This window comes from Arachis ipaensis, chromosome B03 (assembly GCF_000816755.2).
Source record: "Arachis ipaensis cultivar K30076 chromosome B03, Araip1.1, whole genome shotgun sequence".
Classification (NCBI taxonomy): Eukaryota; Viridiplantae; Streptophyta; class Magnoliopsida; order Fabales; family Fabaceae; genus Arachis; species Arachis ipaensis.
The window spans coordinates 86,577,986-86,599,759 of NC_029787.2; the positions used below are offsets into that span (position 1 = coordinate 86,577,986).

Sequence of the window (21,774 nt, forward strand, 5' to 3'; positions counted from 1 at the left end):
CAAGTAACACCTAAACGATTGACATTGGTCATGACGTGTCAAAAGTTGGGTCGTTACATTCACAACTATGCCTTTTACATCTTGTTCCTAACTCTAATGAAGGATCATCTAGAAAAGGTAAAGCCATGTGGAAACTTGAAACTGTGCTTAGCTAACCCATCTGCACACAAATTCCTTCCTCTTTGAATAAACAAAATTGTTATCTCCCAAAGTTTAGCTTTCGTTTCCTAAATTTCTCTTAATAGAGACTTGTATAGAGATTTTGTTTGGTTTCTTTCAATCACCTTTACTGCTTCATCTAACAACTTTCACCATGACTCTTCTCATACCAAGCTTTTATGCCATTTGGAGCCCATGGTACACCCATCATAATTCTACTTGGGTAACCTAGCAGCTTTCGAGATTTGTAGCAAAACCACCTATCCCCTCACCATTGCATGTTCTTAAAGCTCTACCACATCTTGCCACATTGGTTTATTGTCTAACACACCATTAAAGCTCAACTTCACCCATCCTTGGGAGGGGAGGGGGGTTTGTTCCATCCAATTCTCCATATTGTAATGCTCGACCCTTACTTCCTATTCTGATATCTCTTGTAAAATTTCATAAATCTGTTAATTGAGTTACAAATAGCAGATGAGGCATTTCATGGTCTATTGAAGGAAGGAATGAAGAATAGGACAATCCACCGATATTAGCACAGATTCATTTTTTGTTGAAGTTTGCAAGGTTGAAGGGTCTTTATGAGGAACTTTTATTGTAATAAACATGTGAGGCTTAATTTTGTCCTTCAAAAATTTTATCAATCAAATTGGTCCTTCAAAAATCACAAAAAAATTATATTTGTCCTTCCGTTTTTCCATTAACAATATTCATTAACGATTGATGAGTATACATGATACGTGACATGCCTAATTAAATGCTAACTAAATATGTTCATGTAAATTTATTAATTTAGTCTCTTTCCTAAGTTACATAACCATAATCCCAATATAATATAGCAACTAAAATTGATATATTTTCACAAACATATTTGGTTAGCATCTAATTGGACATACTAGTGTCATATATGATCGATGTAAGTTAACATTCTACATCATTAATTATTGACGGAAACTGCTAATGAATTAATAGAAGGACAAATATGATTAATTTGTAATCTTTGAATGACCAATTTGATTGATAAAATCTTTTAGAGATGAATTTAGAGAATGAACTATCTTTTAGAGACTAATTTAACCATTATGTCATTAACCTATATTAAAACAAGTTAAACCTGGCAACAAGAAGAATTAAAATATTAGCAGTAACAAATTAAACCCAATAACACAACAGAAAATTTTGCTAATGAGTTTAGCAAAATTTTGAACCAACAACGAATTTTAATGATATTAATATCCCTTATTTTTGGGGCTCTAAATTCCTTAAATTTCTATATATCAATGACCAATTTTCAACTCATGTCCATTATTAGTTCTGAAAATTTAAATATAATTTCTTAAAATAGAAATTTGAGTAATTACCTAAATCAGTTCCTAAGGATTTTAAAAACGAATATTTTAATTCATAAGAAAAATAAATACACAGATCAATTCCCATCATTTTTCTTCTTCAGACATATCAGTACACGGTCCATTTTCTGGCATGACTTATTAATGGAGATTGCTGAGTTAGCACGTTAATGCGCACATGTGGCCGTTAAGTGTCCACGTGTGCGAGGAGGACAAAATAGTCGCTAGCCATCTAATGAAAACGTCGTCGTATCCAAACTAGGATGAAATGCTGCATCCCGTTCTCACCTATTCATTTTTCCCCACATGTCTTCATCCTCTCGAAAAGACATCAAACCCCACCATTCACTCTTCTTTTTTAATATAGAAACCCTATACCCTTGCAATCTTATCTCTCATTTCACCACCATCACCATTAATGCTAAGACTCTATTCATCATTGTCACGGTCGTCATTGACTTTCATTGATTTCGAATCTTACGAAGCATCGAGGTGGATGCCACGATAGCAATGATGAAGTTTTCACTGAATACTCACATTGTAGCAGGTGAGTACATAATCTTTGTTAGACTAAGATGGTTTATTATAGGTTATATTACTTGATTAATCAATTAATTTTGTTGGATGTTTAGGATTTATTGATGGTGGAAACTTTTGAGTTGTAATGGTGTTATATCTGTATGGGTTTTATTTTTTTTAGAAGAATATATCATGTTCAGTAGTTAGAAGAAACAAATAATGGTATATTTGTGTTTGTTATTTTCAGCTTTGTTGATTCTGGTCTATTTTAATTCTGTTTGTAGATGGAGTATTTTATGGTTCCCGTTTTTTTACCATAGAGGTCACTTTGTACGAGATAATAAAAGTGTGTTGTTGTATATTGATGGAAAACTGGATAAGTTTTTTGAAATGGACATTGACTTGCTGTGTTTTTTTATATGAAAACTCTGTTCAAAGATTTTGGGTATCATGATCACAAAGCCATATATTGTTTTGATTCTTATGCCTCTGACCTCGAGGCTGGATTACATCCCATAGAAGGAGATGCTCAAATCAATGAGTTATGTGCGTACAAAGAAAAGAACAATGAGAGTACAAAATTTGAGCCATACTTTGATCACCTAATAATGTTAGCTTCACTTGAGAATGAAGACCTTGATTTTGAGTGTGATCAATGCCTAGTTCTTTTAGTGATGATGGATATGAAATGACAAAAGATGAGCCATATAGACTTCTCCCACTTGGATTCAGTGATGAAAGTAGTGAAGATAAGTGTGTAGTGATCAGGAAAAAGATGACTGTTGGGAGTGGAAAAAAACAACCATGAAGAAGATATGTAGAAGAAAAAGTTAAAGAAGGATATTAAAAGTAGGAGCACAACTACAAGAAAGACTCAATTGAGTAGTAAAAAGGGTAGTGGGCCAACATACAGAAGGAAGACACCATTTTTGAAAACAATTTTAAAGACTATTTTGCCCTCCTAGCATAGAATGGACACTCAACGGTCGCGTGTGTGAGTTAACGTGCCAATTCAGTAATCTCCATTTAGTGAGTCATGCCAGAAAATGAACAAGGACTGATATGTCAAAATGATGGGGACTGATTTGTGTATTTATTTTTCTTGGAAACTAAAATGTCCGTTTTAAAATATTTGATGACTGACTTGGGTAATTACTCATAGAAATTGTATGCTTCTACCATATTCATTTTCTTTAGGACAATTGCAATTATTCATGCCTTAGTATAACTATTAATAAGAAAAAAAATTCAACAACACAATGACTACAATACGCCAATAATGAGCAGCATAAGGGATCGAAGAGGAGCAGAGGGGAGGACCTACTAGAACCAAGGCAACGACGACAGTGGGAAAGCCTTGACAACGAATGGAAGGCGTCGATTACTCTTGGAGGATGACGACAGAAATGGTAAGGAAGCCGACAATGACGAGCACTGGAAAAAAAATGACAATGAAAAGTGTCAACAGGAGAGGATGATGGCGACGGAAAGGAAAGGACGATGACGATAGGGACTTGCAGATAGATTGAGGGAATGGGAAGACACTCTAGTTGAAATTGGAGCAGAACGGATGGCTTTCTGATTTGAAGTTTTCTTCACTTTAGCCTTTTTTTTAGAACCCAAAACGACGTTATTTTGGTTCTAGCTTCAAAACCGATCGGGTTCCAATTCAATTACTCACCAGTTCTTGATTGATTTTCCAATTCTCAATCAATTTTTAAACTTGATGGTTTTTTACTAATGGACCTAACCAAATTTGCGATCAATTCACGGTTCCACCAACCTTTTCAAATTGGTTTTCAGAACCATGCTTATATATTTGATGTCAATCAATTTCGAAATGGTGATAAAAGATCATCTCGCTTATGGTTAAAAAGATTTGGCTTCTCTAAAATGCTTAGTAAAGCAGAAACATGAAGGCTCCACTATTATTGGAATCATTTAGTAAGTCTCTTACACACAATGAAAATTATTGATGCAAGCAAAAGTGCTCAACACTTTCTTTTCTTATTTAAGCAGATCATCCTCTAAAAAATACTAGGCTCAAGGCTTGTGTAAACTTTGAATTTGAAAGCACATATCAGCAATCTATACTCTTGAGACCAACCAAACTCCTCTAAGAATGCCAACACAACCCCGTTAGACTAACCAAATCCAATCTGCATTTGCAACACAGTTACCAACCAATACACAGTCAGATTCACGTGGCACAAATCATGAAAAAATATTTGCAAAAAACAACTTCAATTTGTGATTTTATAAGCCATATTAATTAGGACATACCTGGGGTGCATATTCACCCCGCCTCCATATTCTCCACACTTCTCCACGTCAAGCTTTTTATGCATTACCTCCATTTTCTTGTAACTAACATAATTTCTTGTAACTGTCCGCATGCATGTTCGATTCTAAAATGTTTAGACTTGCTAATTTAAAATTAACAAGGGCTTGATACCACAATGATTAGAATAACCAATCATGCAGTTATATTCACTTGTTATTTGATGAAGATATCATATTAAGAATACCTTAGTAAAATGGCTCCATCCATAAAGGAACAAAATTGAAAGCAAATACATTTTTATTCTGATGCTTAGCTTCCCAAACATGAGCCACCTAAGAGTGTCGAAGAGATTAGCAATGCAGCAGAAGGTGATTGTTGAGCTAGTAATCAAGCCATTGCTTCTTGCTTGCACTCCAGAAAACGGAATTTATCGCCTTCTTGCTAGCGTTAGAAAGTTCCATGAAGTGTTTTACGGTGGTTCCGTCTCCAATAGCTTTTGCAAAGAAGGCAATATTAAATTCCATCTAGATCATTATGCATCACAGAATTAATGAGGTTTTGGACTCAAATTTCAGGTCTCATTTTAGTCTATTGGTCTATGACATACCCCAAGCAGATATGCATTCAAATCAACATGTATTACAGATGTTGTTGCTAATGTACTATAGTCGGGTGGGTCTCTCTGCATTAACATATGACATGGTTTCATCAAAACATAAATATGTCGGTAAGAACTCAAAATAAGTTTTTAGAAAAGTCTAGGGGCGAGCAACTTTATTAAATTCTGGCCAGCATGTAACCAGCAAAACAAAAATGAGTAATTCCACACCATTTGATGAAATCTCACACCATTAAAAACATCATTGATGGCTATTTGATGGCTACAAATCACAAAAGTTGCTGACCCCTAACACTCCTCTAAGTTTTTTTCCCTTCCTTTTTGCCAAAAATCTTAATTTTATGTAATATAATACCTCATCCATCTTGTGCTGAAATTCCATCCTGATTCAACAGCTGAAGCTATATCATGGTAAAAATGTTGTTTTTCTGAAATATTTAAGAACTTGGAAGCAGATTTCTTGTCCTGTGTCATGGAATTTGTTACCTAAAGTTACAAGTTTGAATGAAATATCACTGCATCAATAGCACAGTAGTTAACAAAGCACACACACTATTGTGGACGACACTTGCCCGGGTCTGTTCCACATTGCCTTATAGCGATTCAAGTTATGAGAGTGTCCTTGAAAATCCACAATGGTCACTCTGTGTATATCTTAAAGATAAAATAAAAGGTAAAATCGTTACACTCGTAAGGCTAAGAGGCATACACATAAAAGTATTCTATAAGTATAGTCGATAAATATAAGATGAAATCTTGTGGTTTAATACTTGAATTCCAAAACTCATGCTCCTTAAGCAGTGTTGGTAAACATCTTTTAACTAACTCGATGTTACCAATACTGCAGTATATCTCACAAATCATAACACTTAAAAGGGGAGGCTGACTGTAAAATCATATTCAAGGTTATAGTTTCTCTTTTCGTTTGTAAGAGCAAGAATTATGATAACGAATTATTTTATTACATACAGTGTAGTGATAAGAATGACATGATATGCAAGAAAAATTAGCATAATAGGACTCATGGTGGACTATCCTTTTGCAACTAATTAGTGAGGTTAACGCACGCAAAAGTGATAGCATATAATCCAATGAATGGTAACTTTAGGAGACAATAACCTAAAATTACCTTATTTAACAACATCCAAAATTTCATATATGTAATATCTAAAATGACATACTTATTATATCTAGAATTACCCATTTATTCTAGCCATAATTAAGAAATGCAAAATAAAGTAAATTTGGGGGTGCTTTGAGCTGAGTTTTTATTGTCTACTACACATTTTTATTCAGCAAAAGCAAAAGGCATAATCCATGTTTAGACTTAGACCAATCAACAAAAATTATGACAAATTTAGAAAGTACAACCATGTGGGTGCTTCTTTTGTGAGGCTATTTGTTCAAAAGATATTAATATGTCCTTACCTATCATTTTGCTAGAGATGATCTTTCTAGGAATGGGAAAAGTTGTTACCTCCTGTTAGTGTAGTACTGTCTAGCCTCATTGAGCACAAATCCATATTTTTCTATTAAAGAAACAAGATTCATTACAATAGCAGTAGCAGTCTTATGCATTTTACTCACCGGCAAGCTCCTGCACTACTAAAAAATGAAAGCACTCTTATTCCTTATAATGCTCTGAAAAGAGAAAGAGAAATGGAAATAGAAGAAGAATTAACCGAATGACCCAATAAGAGTCCCAATAATAGACCTCACAAAAGCCTGAACCAAGAATAACAATAGGGTTCGACAGGGGAAGCAGAGTGTGTAGCTGCGGGTTCTTTTTTACTTCACAGGATACCTTACGGCTCAAGTTCCTCCAAAGTGAATGAACCTTCAAAGCCCACGCCCTCACCTCTGGGTGCTTTACCTTTGTCAAGAACCCTTTTGGCTCTGCAACGAAATCCTATGGCTGCCAATACACCAAATCATCCCCTGCACCCTCAAAGTTTCAGCACCTATGCAGAAATGGCCCTGTTGGAACTCAATCTTGGAAGATTTTGGAATGCTTTGTGTGTCTCGAAGAGGGTGAACCTAAGGGGAAAGTCCACGTAGGTTTTAGGATCGAAGTTGGAGTCCCCGAAGGTTTGGAGTGCCATTTCTTGGAGCCGTTTGAGGAAAGAAACAAGAGGAGTAGATTGCGTGACAACGACGGAACAAGAAGAAGAAGAAGAAGCCATATCGGACGAAGCTACAACAAAGGAGAGTCAGAGTGAGAAGGTGCACAGTAGTAGGGTGAGGTGCACTGCCAACTTGTTGGAGTCAACGCAAGATTGTTGACTCGTGAAATATCGTGAATGATGACTCTTCTTGGCTTGTTTACTTGCTTAGTTTGTCTTCAGTTGCTCTGATCATAGTTGTCAGAACCGAACCGGTAATCGAACTGGTATTAAACCGATAAAGTTATTAGATCACTGGATTACTGATTTAACCGGTAGATCACTGGTCGAACCGGTTAACCCGGTATAATTAAATAATTATGTAAAATTTAATTATTTTTTCTTTATTATAAGTACTTTTATTTTGTTTTTATAAAAATAATCATCATTTTCAAATTTTAGTATTTTATTAATTAATTTATATTTATTGTATTATTATATTATTATAAGTAAAAATTTACATACAGTTAATTTTCATGTGAAGTTGATATTTAAAAACAGTTAGATGATTTGACAAGTTTAACTAAATATTATCTAACGATTTTCAACTATCAACTTCATATGAAGACAACTACATGTGAGTCTTTACCTATTATTATATACTACAAGTATTTATTGAAAAAATAATATTAATAGATATCATATAATCATGAAAAGAAAAAATAATTTGTGATTAATAATTTTTTTTGTTTATCTTTTTAATATATATATATTAATAAAATTGAGTGACTTTAAAATTAAAATTAATTGAATATAAGTATAATAAAAAGTTACTATATGTATTATAATTGGGATATTTGTTAGTAAGAATAAATGTGGCTTGGTGGTATGAGTGTCCTCCTTGCAACCTTGGTGTAAGCAGGCTGGAGCAAATGGAGAGCATGGTGGACTTGCAGAACCCAGATGCGTCGTAGCTTCGCCTTCGGTTGGTTAAGACTATGGTTAAGACTTAAGAATTTAACATTTATAATTCAGGAAAAATGTCGGTGAGAATCTAATAAAAAAAATTGAGCATGAAAATATAATTATTTTAGGAAATAAAGTGTATTGGTGTTAAAATTTTTTGTACTGATTTAAATTTATCTGGTACTGCGAGTTAAAAAATTAAAACTTTGAAAATGATAAGGGAAAATAATTATAACATAAGTCTGAGTATTTATCTTAAAGGTTTTAACCTAAAGTTGGGCCAAAGGGCTAAGAACTTGAGTTAGACCATACTTGAGTGCAAACCCACATTATTTAAATTCACACTTAACCCATTTTAGCACCATTTCACCCCCATTTGAGAGAGAGGGGCAGATAGAAGAGAGAAACCCTAACTTCCATCACCTTCAAATTACCATAACTTTTGTTACGAAGCTCTGATTGACGAGCCGTTTGCAGCCACATGAAGCTTATATCCTCCTCTTCAATTCTATCTGATTATTTTGGTGAGTAACTCGAAATTCTAACTCTAATTTTTCATTTGAATCTGAATTCGTGTTTTAAACTTGGGTGTTGAGAAATTTTGGTGATTTTGATGTTATAGGGGTCTTCTACCTTATGTTCTTGGTGGTTTCTATCACTAAATTTAGTAAGTTAAGCTAAGGAAGCATAATCCCTCTATTATCCCTAATTATATATGAAATCCTAGCTTGAAAAACATGTAATTTTAGTTTAATTAGATTTGGGTAGAGTTGTGATGAGCAGATAATTTATACCCTTTTTGGCATTGTTTTTACATAGTTTTTAGTATGATTTAGCTATTTTCTATTATATTTTTATTAGTTTGTATTCAAAAATCATATTTCTGGACTTTACTATGAGTTTGTGTATTTTTCTGTGATTTCAGGTATTTTCTGGCTGAAATTGAGAGACCTGAGCAAAAATCTGATTCAGAGGCTGAAAAAGGACTGCAGATGCTGTTGGATTCTAACCCTCCTGCACTTGAATTGGATTTTCTAGAGTTACAGAAGCCCAATTGGCGCGCTCTTAGTTGCGTTAAAAAGTAGACATCCTGGGCTTTCCAGCAATATATAATAGTTTATACTTTGCCTGAGATTTGATGGCCCAAACTGGCGTTCAAAGTCAGCCTAAAACTTTCTGGCGTAAAATGCCCAAACTGGCACCAAAGCTGGCGTTTAACTCCAAGAACAGCCTATGCACGTGAAAGCTTCAATGCTCAGCCCAAGCACACACCAAGTGGGCCCTGGAAGTGAATTTCTGCACTATCTGCACTTAGTTACTCATTTTCTGTAAACCTAGGTTACTAGTTTAGTATAAAAACTACTTTTAGAGATTTATTCTATATCTTTAGATATCTTTTTTATCTTTGATCAGTTTTTGATCACTTTTGATCTTGAGACCATTGTTCACGTTTTGGAGGCTGGCCTCACGGCCATGCCTAGACTATTTTCACTTATGTATTTTCTACGGTGGAGTTTCTACACCCCATAGATTAAGGTGTGGAGCTCTGCTGTTCTTCATGAATTAATGCAATTACAACTATTTTCTATTCAACTCACCCCTACTTCTTCTCCAATATATACTCTCGTTCTTAATTCAGTTAAGTCAGAATGAAGGGGTGACCCGTGACAATCACCCAATCTTCGTTACTCGCTTAGCCAAGATCCGCGTGCCTAACAACCACAAAGTAGTCTACATGATGTTCAACGCAGTCATTGGACGACAGCTGGAGTATATTCTCTTGGATATCTAATACATAGACCGAGTCCGTGAGATTAGAATCTTCGTGGTATAGGCTAGAACAATTGGCAGCATTCCTGGGATCCGAAAAGTCTAAACCTTGTCTGTGGTATTCTGAGTAGGATCTGGGAAGGGATGTCTGTGACGAGCTTCAAACCTGCGAATGTTGGGGACAGTGACAGTGTGCAAAAGGATCAATGGATCCTATTCCGATGCTAGCAGGAATCGACAGATGATTAGCCATGCGGTAGCTGTACCTGGTATTTTTCATCCGAGACGAGAAATCCAACAGTTGATTAGCCGTGCAGAAACCGTAGAGGACCATTTTCACTGAGAGGATCCTACAGCTTGCCATGGAAGGGAGCACGCATGATTGGAAGAGGACAATAGGAAAGCAGAGTTTCAGAAGTAACAAAGCATCTCCAAACGCTTATCTGAAATTCCCACCAATGAATCACATAAGTAACTTTATCTTATTTTATGTTTTATTTATATTTTAATTATCAAAACCTCATAACCATTTGAATCCGCCTGACTGAGATTTACAAGGATGACCATAGCTTGCTTCAAGCCGACAATCTCCGTGGGATCGACCCTTACTCACGTAAGGTTTATTACTTGGACGACCCAGTGCACTTGCTGGTTAGTTGTGTGGAGATGTGAAAAGCGTGAATCACGATTTCCCACACCAAGTTTTTGGTGCCGTTGCCGGGGATTGTTCGAGTTTGGACAACTGACGGTTCATCTTGTTGCTTAGATTGGGTAATTTTATTTTATGCTTAAGCTTTTATTTTTATTTTTGAAAAAAAAAACAAAATAAAAAAAATTAGTTTTCGAAAAATTCATAAAATTTTTAAGAATGAATTCTAGAGTTTCATGAGATATGTTGAAGACCGGCTGGCTGTTAAGCCATGTCTAATCTTTTGGACTGAGGTTTCCACTTATCATGGCAGGAGCCTTTGGATTCCTATCTATTTGGCTGTTGTATGTAATGCTCTGCTAAAGCTTGGCTGGCCATTTGGCCATGTCTAATTCTTTTGGACCGAAACTTTAGACTAACATTGCACGAATCCTGGAATTCTTATTAAAAATTTTGAATTTCTTTATTTTTTTTTTTCCAAAATAATTTCAAAAAATATATAAAAAATTAATAAAATAAAAAAAATTTATGTTTTTTGTTTGAGTCTAGTGTCAAATTTTAAGTTTGGTGTCAATTGCATGTTTTTAATTGTCTTAAATTTTTGAATTTCATGCATTGTGTTCTTCATGATCTTCAAGTTGTTCTTGATGATTCTCTTTGTTTGATCTTTACATTTTCTTATTTTGTATTTTTTGTTATTTTTCATATGCATTTTTGAATTCATAGTGTCTAAACTTAAAAAATTTCTAAGTTTAGTTGTTTTGATCTTAAATTCTTATGTCTTGTGTCTTTTTCTTGTTTTTCTCTTTCTTCATTAATTCAAAAAAATAAAAAATAATATCTTTCCCTTATTTTACTCATAAATTTTGAAATTTTGGGTTGACTTAGTCAAAAATTTTCAAAATTTAGTTGTTTCTTGTTAGTCAAGTCAAAATTTCAATTTAAAAATTCTATCTTTTCAAATCTTTTTCATTTTTCTTTCATGGTTTTCAAAAATTCTGCAAAATAAATTTTTCAAAATCTTTTTCTTAATTTTATTTCATAATTTTCGAAATTATTGCTAACATTTAATGTTCTGATTCAAAAATTTCAAGTTTGTTACTTTTCTGTTAAGAAAGGTTCAATCTTTAAATTCTAGAATCATATCTTTTAGTTTCTTGTTAGTCAAGTCATCAACTTTAATTTTTAAAATCAAATCTTTTTAATTTTCTTTTCAAATATTTTTCAAAATAAATTTCAATCATATCTTTTTCAAAATTTAATTTCAAAATCTTTTTCTAACTTCTTATCTTTTCAAAATTTATTTTCAAATCTTTTTCAATTAACTACTTGACTTTTTGTTTAACTTTAAAAAGTTTTCAATTTCAATCATAGCTTTTTCAAAACCACCTAACTACTTTTCTCTCTCTCTAATTTTCGAAAACCAATAACAATTTTTTTAAATTCTTTTTAATTAACTAATTGTTTTAAATTCTAAAGAAAGGCTGAACTCTTGGGAAAAGTTGGTCAATGCTTTCTTTGCCAAATTCTTTCCACCTCAAAAGTTGAGCAAGCTTAGAGTGGAAGTCCAAATCTTCAGACAGAAGGAAGGTGAATCCCTCTATGAAGCTTGGAAAAGATACAAGCAATTGATCAGAAGGCGTCCTTCTGACATGCTTTCAAAATGGAGCATCTTATGTATATTCTATGATAGTCTGTCTGAATTGTCCCAGATACCATTGGACCACTCTGCCGGTGGATCTGTTCATCTGAAGAAGACGCCTGCAGAAGCCCAGAAACTCTTTGAAATGGTTGTAAATAACCAGTTCATGTACACTTCTGAAAGAAATCCTGTGAATAATGGGATGACTTAGAAGAAAGGAGATTTTGAGATTGATACTCTGAATGCAATATTGGCTCAGAATAAAATATTGACTCAGCAAGTCAATATGATTTCTTAGAGTCTGACTAAAATGCAAGCTGCATCAGGCAGTACTAAAGAAGCCTCCCCTGAAGGAGAAGCTTATGACCCTGAGAATCCTGCAATGGAAGAGGTGAATTACATGGGAGAATCCTGTGGAAACACCTATAATCCTTCATGGAGAAATCACCCTAATTTTTCATGGAAGGATCAACAGAAGCCTAATCAAGGCTTCAATAATAATGGTGGGAGAAATAGGTTTGGCAATAGCAAGCTTTTTTCATCATCTTCTGAGCAACAGACAGAGAATTCTAAGCAGAGCCTCTCTGACTTAGCAACCATAGTCTCTGATCTATCTAAGACCACTCTCAGTTTCATGACTGAAACAAGGTCCTCTATCAGAAATTTGGAGGCACAAGTGGGTCAACTGAGTAAAAGAGTTACTGAAATTCCTCCTAGTACTCTCCCAGGCAATACAGAAGAGAAACCAAAGAGAGAATGCAAGGCCATCAATATAACCAACATGGCGAACCTAAGGAGGAAGAAAAGGCAGTGATTTCCAGTAAGGAAGACCTCAATGAACGTCCAACGGCCACTAAAGAGTTCCCCAATGAGGAACCAAAGGGATCTGAGGCTTATACAGAGACCATAGAGATTCCACTGAACCTACTGTTGCCATTCATGAGCTCTGATGAGTATTCTTCCTCTGAAGAAGATGAATATATTATTGAAGAGCAAGTTGCTCAGTATCTAGAAGCAATCATGAAGCTGAATGCCAAGGATGAACCTCCATTGCTCATCAATGAACTGAATGCTTTGGGGAAACTAAAGTTACCTCAGAAGAAACCGGATCCCGAAAAGTTCTTAATACCTTGCATCATAGGCACTATGACCTTTAAGAAAGCTCTGTGTTACCTTGGTTCAAGTATAAACCTCATGCCACTCTCTATAATGGAGAAACTAGGGATCTTTGAGGTACAAGCTGTAAAAATCTCACTAGAGATGGCAGACAATTCAAGGAAACAGGCTTATGGACTTGTAGAGGATGTCTTAGTGAAGGTTGAAGGCTTTTACATCCCTGCTGACTTCATAATCCTAGACACTGGAAAGGATGAGGATGAATCCATCATCCTTGGAAGACCCTTCTTAGCCACAGCAAGAGCTGTGATTGATGTGGACAGAGGAGAGTTAGTTCTTCAATTGAATGAGGACTACCTTGTGTTTAAAGCTCAAGGAACTTCTCCTGTAACCATGGAGAGGAAGCATGAAAATCTTCTCTCAATACAGAGTCAAACAGAGCCCCCACACTCAACTTTTAAGTTTGGTGTTGGGAGGCCACCATTAAGCTCTAAATCTTTGTGAAGCTCTCTAAGAGATTACTGTCAAGCTATTGACATTAAAGAAGCGCTTATTGGGAGGCAACCCAATGTTATTTAATTATATTTATTTATATTACATTGTCATCTTATGTTTTCATTAGGTTGATGATCATGTGAAGTCATAAAAACACCTGCAAAATTAAAGCAAAATCAAAAATAGCATCAAAAATAGCACACCCTGGAGGATAGGCTTACTGGCGTTTAAACGCCAGTAAGGATAGCAGAATGGGCGTTTAACGCCCAGTCTGGCAGCATTCTGGGCGTTAAACGCCAGAATGGGCAGCACTCTGGGCGTTTAACGCCAGAAAAGGGTGTCTGGCATCTGACTGGCATTAAACGCTAGAAATGGCAGACAAACTGGCGTTTAATGCCAGAAAGGGGCAGCAGACCGGTGTTTAACACCAGGAAAGGTAGCAGAGTTGGCGTTAAATGCCAGAAATGGCACACAGAGGGTGTTTGAATGCCAGAATGGTGCAGGGAGCAGAATTCTTTGACACCTCAGGATCTGTAGACCCCACAGGATCCCCACCTACCCCACCTCTTCTTCTCTCCTCTTCACACCTTTCCATAATACTCTTCCCCAAATACCCTTGACCAATCACATCAATACCTCTTCCCCATATCCTCTTCACCACTCACATCCATCCATCATAAACCCCACCTACCTCACCATTCAAATTCAAACCATTTTCCTCCCTAACCCACCCCTTCATGACCGAATTCTCTCTCTCTCCTACCCTATAAATACCCCTCCTCACTACCTTCAATTTCACTCATCATACACACTACTACCCCCCTTGGCCGAAACCACTACTACCCTCCATCTCCTCCATTTCTTCTTCTTCTACTCCTTTCTTTCTTCTTTTGCTCGAGGACGAGCAAACCTTTTAAGTTTGGTGTGGAAAAAGCTCTGTTTTTTATTTTTCTATAACCACTAATGGCACCTAAGACCGAAGAAACCTCTAGAAAGAGGAAAGGAAAGGCAATTGCTTCTACCTCCGAGTCATGGGAGATGGAGAGATTCATCTCAAAGGTCCATCAAGACCACTTCTATGAAGTTGTGGCCAAGAAAAAGGTGATCCCCGAGATCCCCTTCAAGCTCAAAAAGAGTGAATATCCAGAGATCCGACATGAGATTCAAAGAAGAGGTTGGAAAGCTCTCACCAACCCAATCCAACAAGTCAAAATCTTAATGGTTCAAGAGTTCTATGCTAATGCATGGATCACTAAGAACCATGATCAAAGTGTGAACCCGAACCCAAAGAATTGGCTCATAATGGTTCGGGAGAATTACTTAGATTTCAATCTAGAAAATGTAAGGTTGGCATTTAACTTGCCAATGATGAGAGGATATCCTCATCCTTTCACTAGAAGGGTCAACTTTGATCAAATGTTGGACCAAGTCCTTAGGGACATTTGTGTGGAAGGAGCTCAATGGAAGAGAGACTCAAGAGGCAAGCCGATTCAACTAAGAAGGCTTGACCTCAAACCCGTGGCTAGGGGATGGTTGGAGTTCATCCAATGCTCTGTCATTCCTACTAGCAACCGGTCTGAAGTTACAATAGACCGGGCTATCATGATCCATAGCATCATGAATGGAGAGGAAGTAGAAGTTCATGAGATCATATCCCTAGAATTCTACAAGGTGGCGGACAAGCCCATCACTAAGAAAAGGATGGAGCAAACAAGAGAGCCCACTCATGGACCTCAACAAGAGCATGAGGAAATTCCTCATCAAGAAATCCCTGAGATGCCTCAAGAGATGCACTTTTCTCCACATAATTATTGGGAGCAAATCAACACCTCCTTAGGAGAATTGAGTTCCAACATGGGGCAACTAAGGATGGAGCACCAAGAGCATTCCATCATCCTCCATGAAATTAGAGAAGACCAAAGAGCCATGAGGAAGGAGCAACAAAGGCAAGGAAGAGACATAGAGGAGATCAAGCACTCCATAAGATCTTCAAGAGGAAGAACTAGCCGCCATCACTAAGGTCAACCCGTTCTTTAATTTTCTTGTTCTTATTTTCCTGTTTTTCAAATTATATGCTCTATGTTTTGTCTATGTTTGTGTCTTTATTACATGATCATTAGTGTCTAGTGTCTATGTCTTAAAGCTATGAATGTCCTATGAATCCTTCACCTTTCTTAAATGAAAAAAATATTTTTATTTGCAAAAGAACAAGAAGTACATGATTTCGAATTCTATCTTGAAATTAGTTTAATTATTTTGACGTGGTGGCAATACTTTTTATTTTCTGAATGAATGCTTGAACAGTGCATATTTTTTATATTGTTGTTTATCAATGTTAAAATTGTTGGCTCTTGAAAGAATAATGAAAAAGGAGAAATGTTATTGATAATCTGAAAAATCATAAAATTGATTCTTAAAGCAAGAAAATGCAGTGAAAACAAAGCTTGCCGAAAAAAAGAGAATAAAGAAAAAAATAGAAAGAAAAAGAAAAAGCAAGCAGAAAAAGCTAATAACCCTTTAAACCAAAAGTCAAGAAAAAAAAAGGATCCAAGGCTTTGAGCATTAATGGATAGGAGAGCCCAAAGGAATAAAATCATGGCCTAAGCGGCTAAATTAAGCTGTCCCTAACCATGTGCTTGTGGCGTGAAGGTGTCAAGTGAAAAGCTTGAGACTGAGCGGTTAAAGTCGTGGTCCAAAGCAAAAAGAGTGTGCTTAAGAGCTCTGGACACCTCTAACTGGGGACTCTAGCAAAGCTGAGTCACAATCTGAAAAGGTTTACCCAGTTATGTGTCTGTGATATTTATGTATCCGGTGGTAATACTGGAAAACAAAATGCTTAGGGTCACGGCCAAGATTCATAAAGTAGCTGTGTTCAAGAATCAACATATTGAAAAAGGAGAATCAATAACATTATCTGAATTCTAGGTTCCTATGGAACCCAATCATTCTGAACTTCAAAGGATAAAGTGAGATGCCAAAACTGTTCAGAAGCAAAAAGGCTACTAGCACCGCTAATCTAATTGGAACTAAGTTCATTGATAAGTTTGGAATTTATTATATTTTCTCTTCTTTTTATCCTATTTTGTTTTTAGTTGCTTGGGGACAAGCAACAATTTAAGTTTGGTGTTGTGATGAGCGGATAATTTATACCCTTTTTGGCATTGTTTTTACATAGTTTTTAGTATGATTTAGCTACTTTTTATTATATTTTTATTAGTTTTTATTCAAAAATCACATTTCTGGACTTTACTATAATTTTGTGTATTTTTCTATGATTTCAGATATTTTCTGGCTGAAATTGAGGGACCTGAGCAAAAATCTGATTCAGAGGCTGAAAAAGGACTGCAGATGTTGTTGGATTCTGACCCTCCTGCACTCGAAGTGGATTTTCTGGAGCTACAGAAGCCCAATTGGTGCGCATTTAGTTGTGTTGGAAAGTAGACATCCTGGGCTTTCCAGCAATAGATAATAGTCCATACTTTGCATGAGATTTGATGGCCTGAACTGGCGTTTAAAGTCAGCCTAAAACTTTCTGGTGTAAAACTCCCAAACTGGCACCAAAATTGGAGTTAAACGCCCAAACTGGTACCAAAGCTGGCGTTTAACTCCAATAACAGCCTATGCACGTGAAAGCCTCAATGCTCAGCCCAAGAACACACCAAGTGGGCCCCGGAAGTGGATTTCTGCACTATCTGCACTTAGTTACTCATTTTCTGTAAACCTAGGTTACTAGTTTAGTATAAAAACTACTTTTAGAGATTTATTTTATATCTTTGGATATCTTTTTTATCTTTGATCAGCTTTTGATCACTTTTGATCTTGAGACCATTGTTCACATTTTGGAGGCTGGCCTCACGGCCATGCCTAGACTATTTTTACTTATGTATTTTCTTTGGTGGAGTTTCTGAATCCCATAGATTAAGGTGTGGAGCTCTGCTGTTCTTCATAAATTAATACAATTACTACTATTTTCTATTCAACTCACGCCTACTTTTTCTCTAAGATATACTCTCGTTCTTAATTTAGTTAAGTCAGAATGAAGGGGTGACCCGTGACAATCACCCAATCTTCGCTACTCGCTTAGCCAAGATCCACGTGCCTGACAACCACAAAGTGGTCTACATGATGTTCAACGTAGTCATTGGATGACAGCTGGAGTATATTCTCTTCGATATCTAATACACAGACCGAGTCCGTGAGATTAGTATCTTCGTGGTATAGGCTAGAACAATCGGCAGCATTTCTAGGATCCAAAAAGTCTAAACCTTGTCTGTGGTATTCTGAGTAGGATCTGGGAAGAGATGACTGTGACGAGCTTCAAACCTGCGAATGTTGGGCACAGTGACAGTGTGCAAAAGGATCAATGGATCCTATTCCGACGCTAGCGGAAACCGACAGATGATTAGCCATGCGGTAGCTGTACCTGGTATTTTTCATCCGAGACGAGAAATCCGATAGTTGATTAGCCTTGCAGAAATCGTAGAGGACCATTTTCACTGAGAGGATTCTACAGCTTGCCATGGAAGGGAGCACGCATGATTGGAAGAGGACAATAGGAAAGCAGAGGTTCAGAAGCAACAAAGCATCTCCAGACGCTTATCTGAAATTCCCACCAATGAATCACATAAGTAACTTTATCTTATTTTATGTTTTATTTATATTTTAATTATCAAAACCTCATAACCATTTGAATCCGCCTGACTGAGATTTACAAGGATGACCATAGCTTGCTTCAAGCCGACAATCTCCGTGGGATCGACCCTTACTCACGTAAGGTTTATTACTTGGACGACCCAGTGCACTTGCTGGTTAGTTGTGCGAAGATGTGAAAAGTGTGAATCACGATTTCCCACACCAAGTTGCTCGATGATTTTGGTGCAAGATGAATTGCTTAATTTGAGTTGTTGCAAAATTTGGAGTTGGGCTTGCTTTTGGAGCACTTGCTGGAGGCTCAGTGGTGTCAATTGAGGCTTAGTTCCATCCGGACAAAAATCCAAGTGTTGGAAAACCGCCATCATTAAGGTACGGGTCTTAATTTCGGATAGGTACTGTGTAACACTATGTGAATGCCTAAATTAATTGCCCCTAGGATAGGATTGGATTAAAATTGGTTGTTGTTGTGATTAATTGAATGGATGTATATATGTGTTTGCGTGATTCAATTTGGTTGAATTGTTGTGGATTGAATGGAATGAATGATTATGATGGTGATTGATGTGGAAATTGGGTCAAAGGCCGTGATAGGGTGAGAAATCCCTTATATGATAAGTTCGGGTAAGTTTGATGGAGTGGAAAAAGTGAATTTGCTATGATTTGTGATTGTGATGGTAATATTGAATTTGGTATTTAATATGTGAAAGGTGTTTGATTTGGATAATTGTTTAGATTGATGAGTAATGAATGAAAGGGTGTTAAAGGGATTGAATATGATTGAGTGTTGGCATTGAAATGGAGAAAAAGGGTTTTTGGTTTCAAAAGGAAAGATTTGAAAAATGGTTTATTTTGAATATGCATAATTTTGTGCAAAAACGGATTTTTAACCAACTTCGACGAGGCATAACTTAGCGTTCGGAGCTTGGAATCGAATGAAATTTATCTTAGATTAAAGCTAGTAAAAAGATCTTTAAAATGGTTTAAGAATGAAGGAAAACTGAATTTTGTGAAGAAAGTTATGAGAGTTTGAAGATCAATATAAAAATCTAAAATATGAGATTATGCAAAAAACTACAATTTATGGTATGCGTGCCTACGCACAGTATGGTGTGTGCGTGATGAGCGGATAATTTATACGCTTTTTGGCATTATTTTTAGTATGTTTTTAGTAGGATCTAGTTACTTTTAGGGATGTTTTTATTAGTTTTTATGTTAAATTCACATTTCTGGACTTTACTATGAGTTTATGTATTTTTCTGTGATTTCAAGTATTTTCTGGCTGAAATTGAGGGACATGAGCAAAAATCAGATTCAGAGGTTGAAGAAGGACTGCTGATGCTGTTGGATTCTGACCTCCCTGCACTCAAAGTGGATTTTCTGGAGCTACAGAACTCCAAATGGCGCGCTCTCAATGACGTTGGAAAGTATACATCCAGGGCTTTCCAGCAATATATAATAGTCTATACTTTTCTCAAGTGTAGATGATGCAAAAGGGCGTTGAACACCAGTTCTACGCTGCAGTATGGAGTTAAACGCCAGAAACACGTCACGAACTAGAGTTGAACGCCAGAAACACGTTACAAACTGGCATTCAACTCCAAGAATGACCTCTCCACGTGTAAACTTCAAGCTCAGCCCAAGCACACACCAAGTGGGCCCCGGAAGTGGATTTATGCATCAAATACTTATTTCTGTAAACCCTAGTAACTAGTTTAGTATAAATAGGACTTTTTACTATTGTATTTATATATCTTTGGATTACTTTTTGATCCTTTGATCACGTTTAGGGGGCTGGCCTCTCGGCCATTCCTGGACTTTATCACTTATGTATTTTTAACGGTAGAGTTTCTACACACCATAGATTAAGGTGTGGAGCTCTGCTGTTCCTCAAAGATTAATGCAAAGTACTACTGTTTTTCTATGCAATTCAACTTATTCCGCTTCTAAGATATTCATTCACACTTCAATATGATGGATGTGATGATCGTGACAGTCATCATCATTCTCAACTTATGAACACGTGCCTGACAACCACTTCCGTTCTACCTTAGATTGAATGGATATCTCTTGGATATCTAATACAGGGGACCGATTCTGAGTTATTAGCGTCTTCGTGGTATAAGTTAGAACCCATGGATGGCCATTCCTGAGATCCGGAAAGTCTAAACCTTGTCTGTGGTATTTCAAGTAGGATCTGGGAAGGGATGGCTGTGACGAACTTCAAACTCGCGAGTGCTGGGCGTAGTGACAGACACAAAAGGAGGGTGAATCTTATTCCAGTATGATCGAGAACCTCCAGATGATTAGCCGTGCCGTGACAGAGCATTTAGACCTTTTTCACAGAGAGGATGGGATGTAGCCATTGACAATGGTGATGCCCTACATAAAGCTTGCCATGGAAAGGAGTAGGATTGATTGGATGAAGACAGCAGGAAAGCAGAGATCAGAGGAACGAAAGCATCTCTATACGCTTATCTAAAAATCTCACCAATGAATTACATAAGTATCCATATCCTATTTTAATTTTCGTTCACTATAATTTCTTAAAACTATTTGAATCAGCCTAACTGAGATTTACAAGGTAACCATAGCTTGCTTCAAGCCGACAATCTCCGTGGGATCGACCCTTACTCACGTAAGGTTTTATTACTTGGACGACCCAATGCACTTGCTGGTTAGTTGTATCAAAGTTGTGACAAATTATGAATTAAGATTAGAGCACCAAGTTTTTGGAGCCATTACCAGGGATCACAATTTCGTACACCAAGTTTTTGGCGCCGTTGCCGGGAATTGTTCGAGTTTGGACAACTGACGGTCCATCTTGTTACTCAGATTAGATAATTTTCTTTTTGTTTTATTTTTAAAAAATTTTCAAAAATCTTTCAAAAATTTCACATCTGTTTTCGAAAATTATTCTAAATTTTTAAGAATGAATTCTAGTGTTTCATGAAGCATGTTGAAGCCTGGCTGGCTGTAAAGCCATATCTAATTCTTTTGGACTGTGGCTTCCAACCATCAGCATAGAGGCAAGTTAATCGGAATATCAGCTGTTGCATGCCTGATTTATATCCTAAAGCTGGCTGGCTATTAAGCCATGCCCAACCCTTGGATTGGAGCTTTAGGCCAACATTGAAAGATTCCTGGGATTCCTATTAAAATATTTAAATTTCTTATTTTCTTTTTCCTATATATTTTTCGAAAAAATTTAAAAGAAAAAAATTTATAAAATCAAAAAAATCAAAAATATTTTGTGTTTCTTGTTTGAGTCTTGAGTCAATTTTTAAGTTTGGTGTCAATTGCATTTTTTTCAAAAAAATTTATGCATTTTTCGAAAATTCATGCATTCATAGTGTTCTTCATGATCTTCAAGTTGTTCTTGGCCAGTCTTCTTGTTTGATCTTCATATTTTCGTGTTTTGTGTCTTTTCTTGTTTTTCATATGCATTCTT

General features: G+C 36.2%; 1 pseudogene; it reads right to left on the reverse strand.

The window, feature by feature from the left end:
- On the reverse strand, positions 3,932 to 7,238 carry LOC107630669 (annotated as a pseudogene).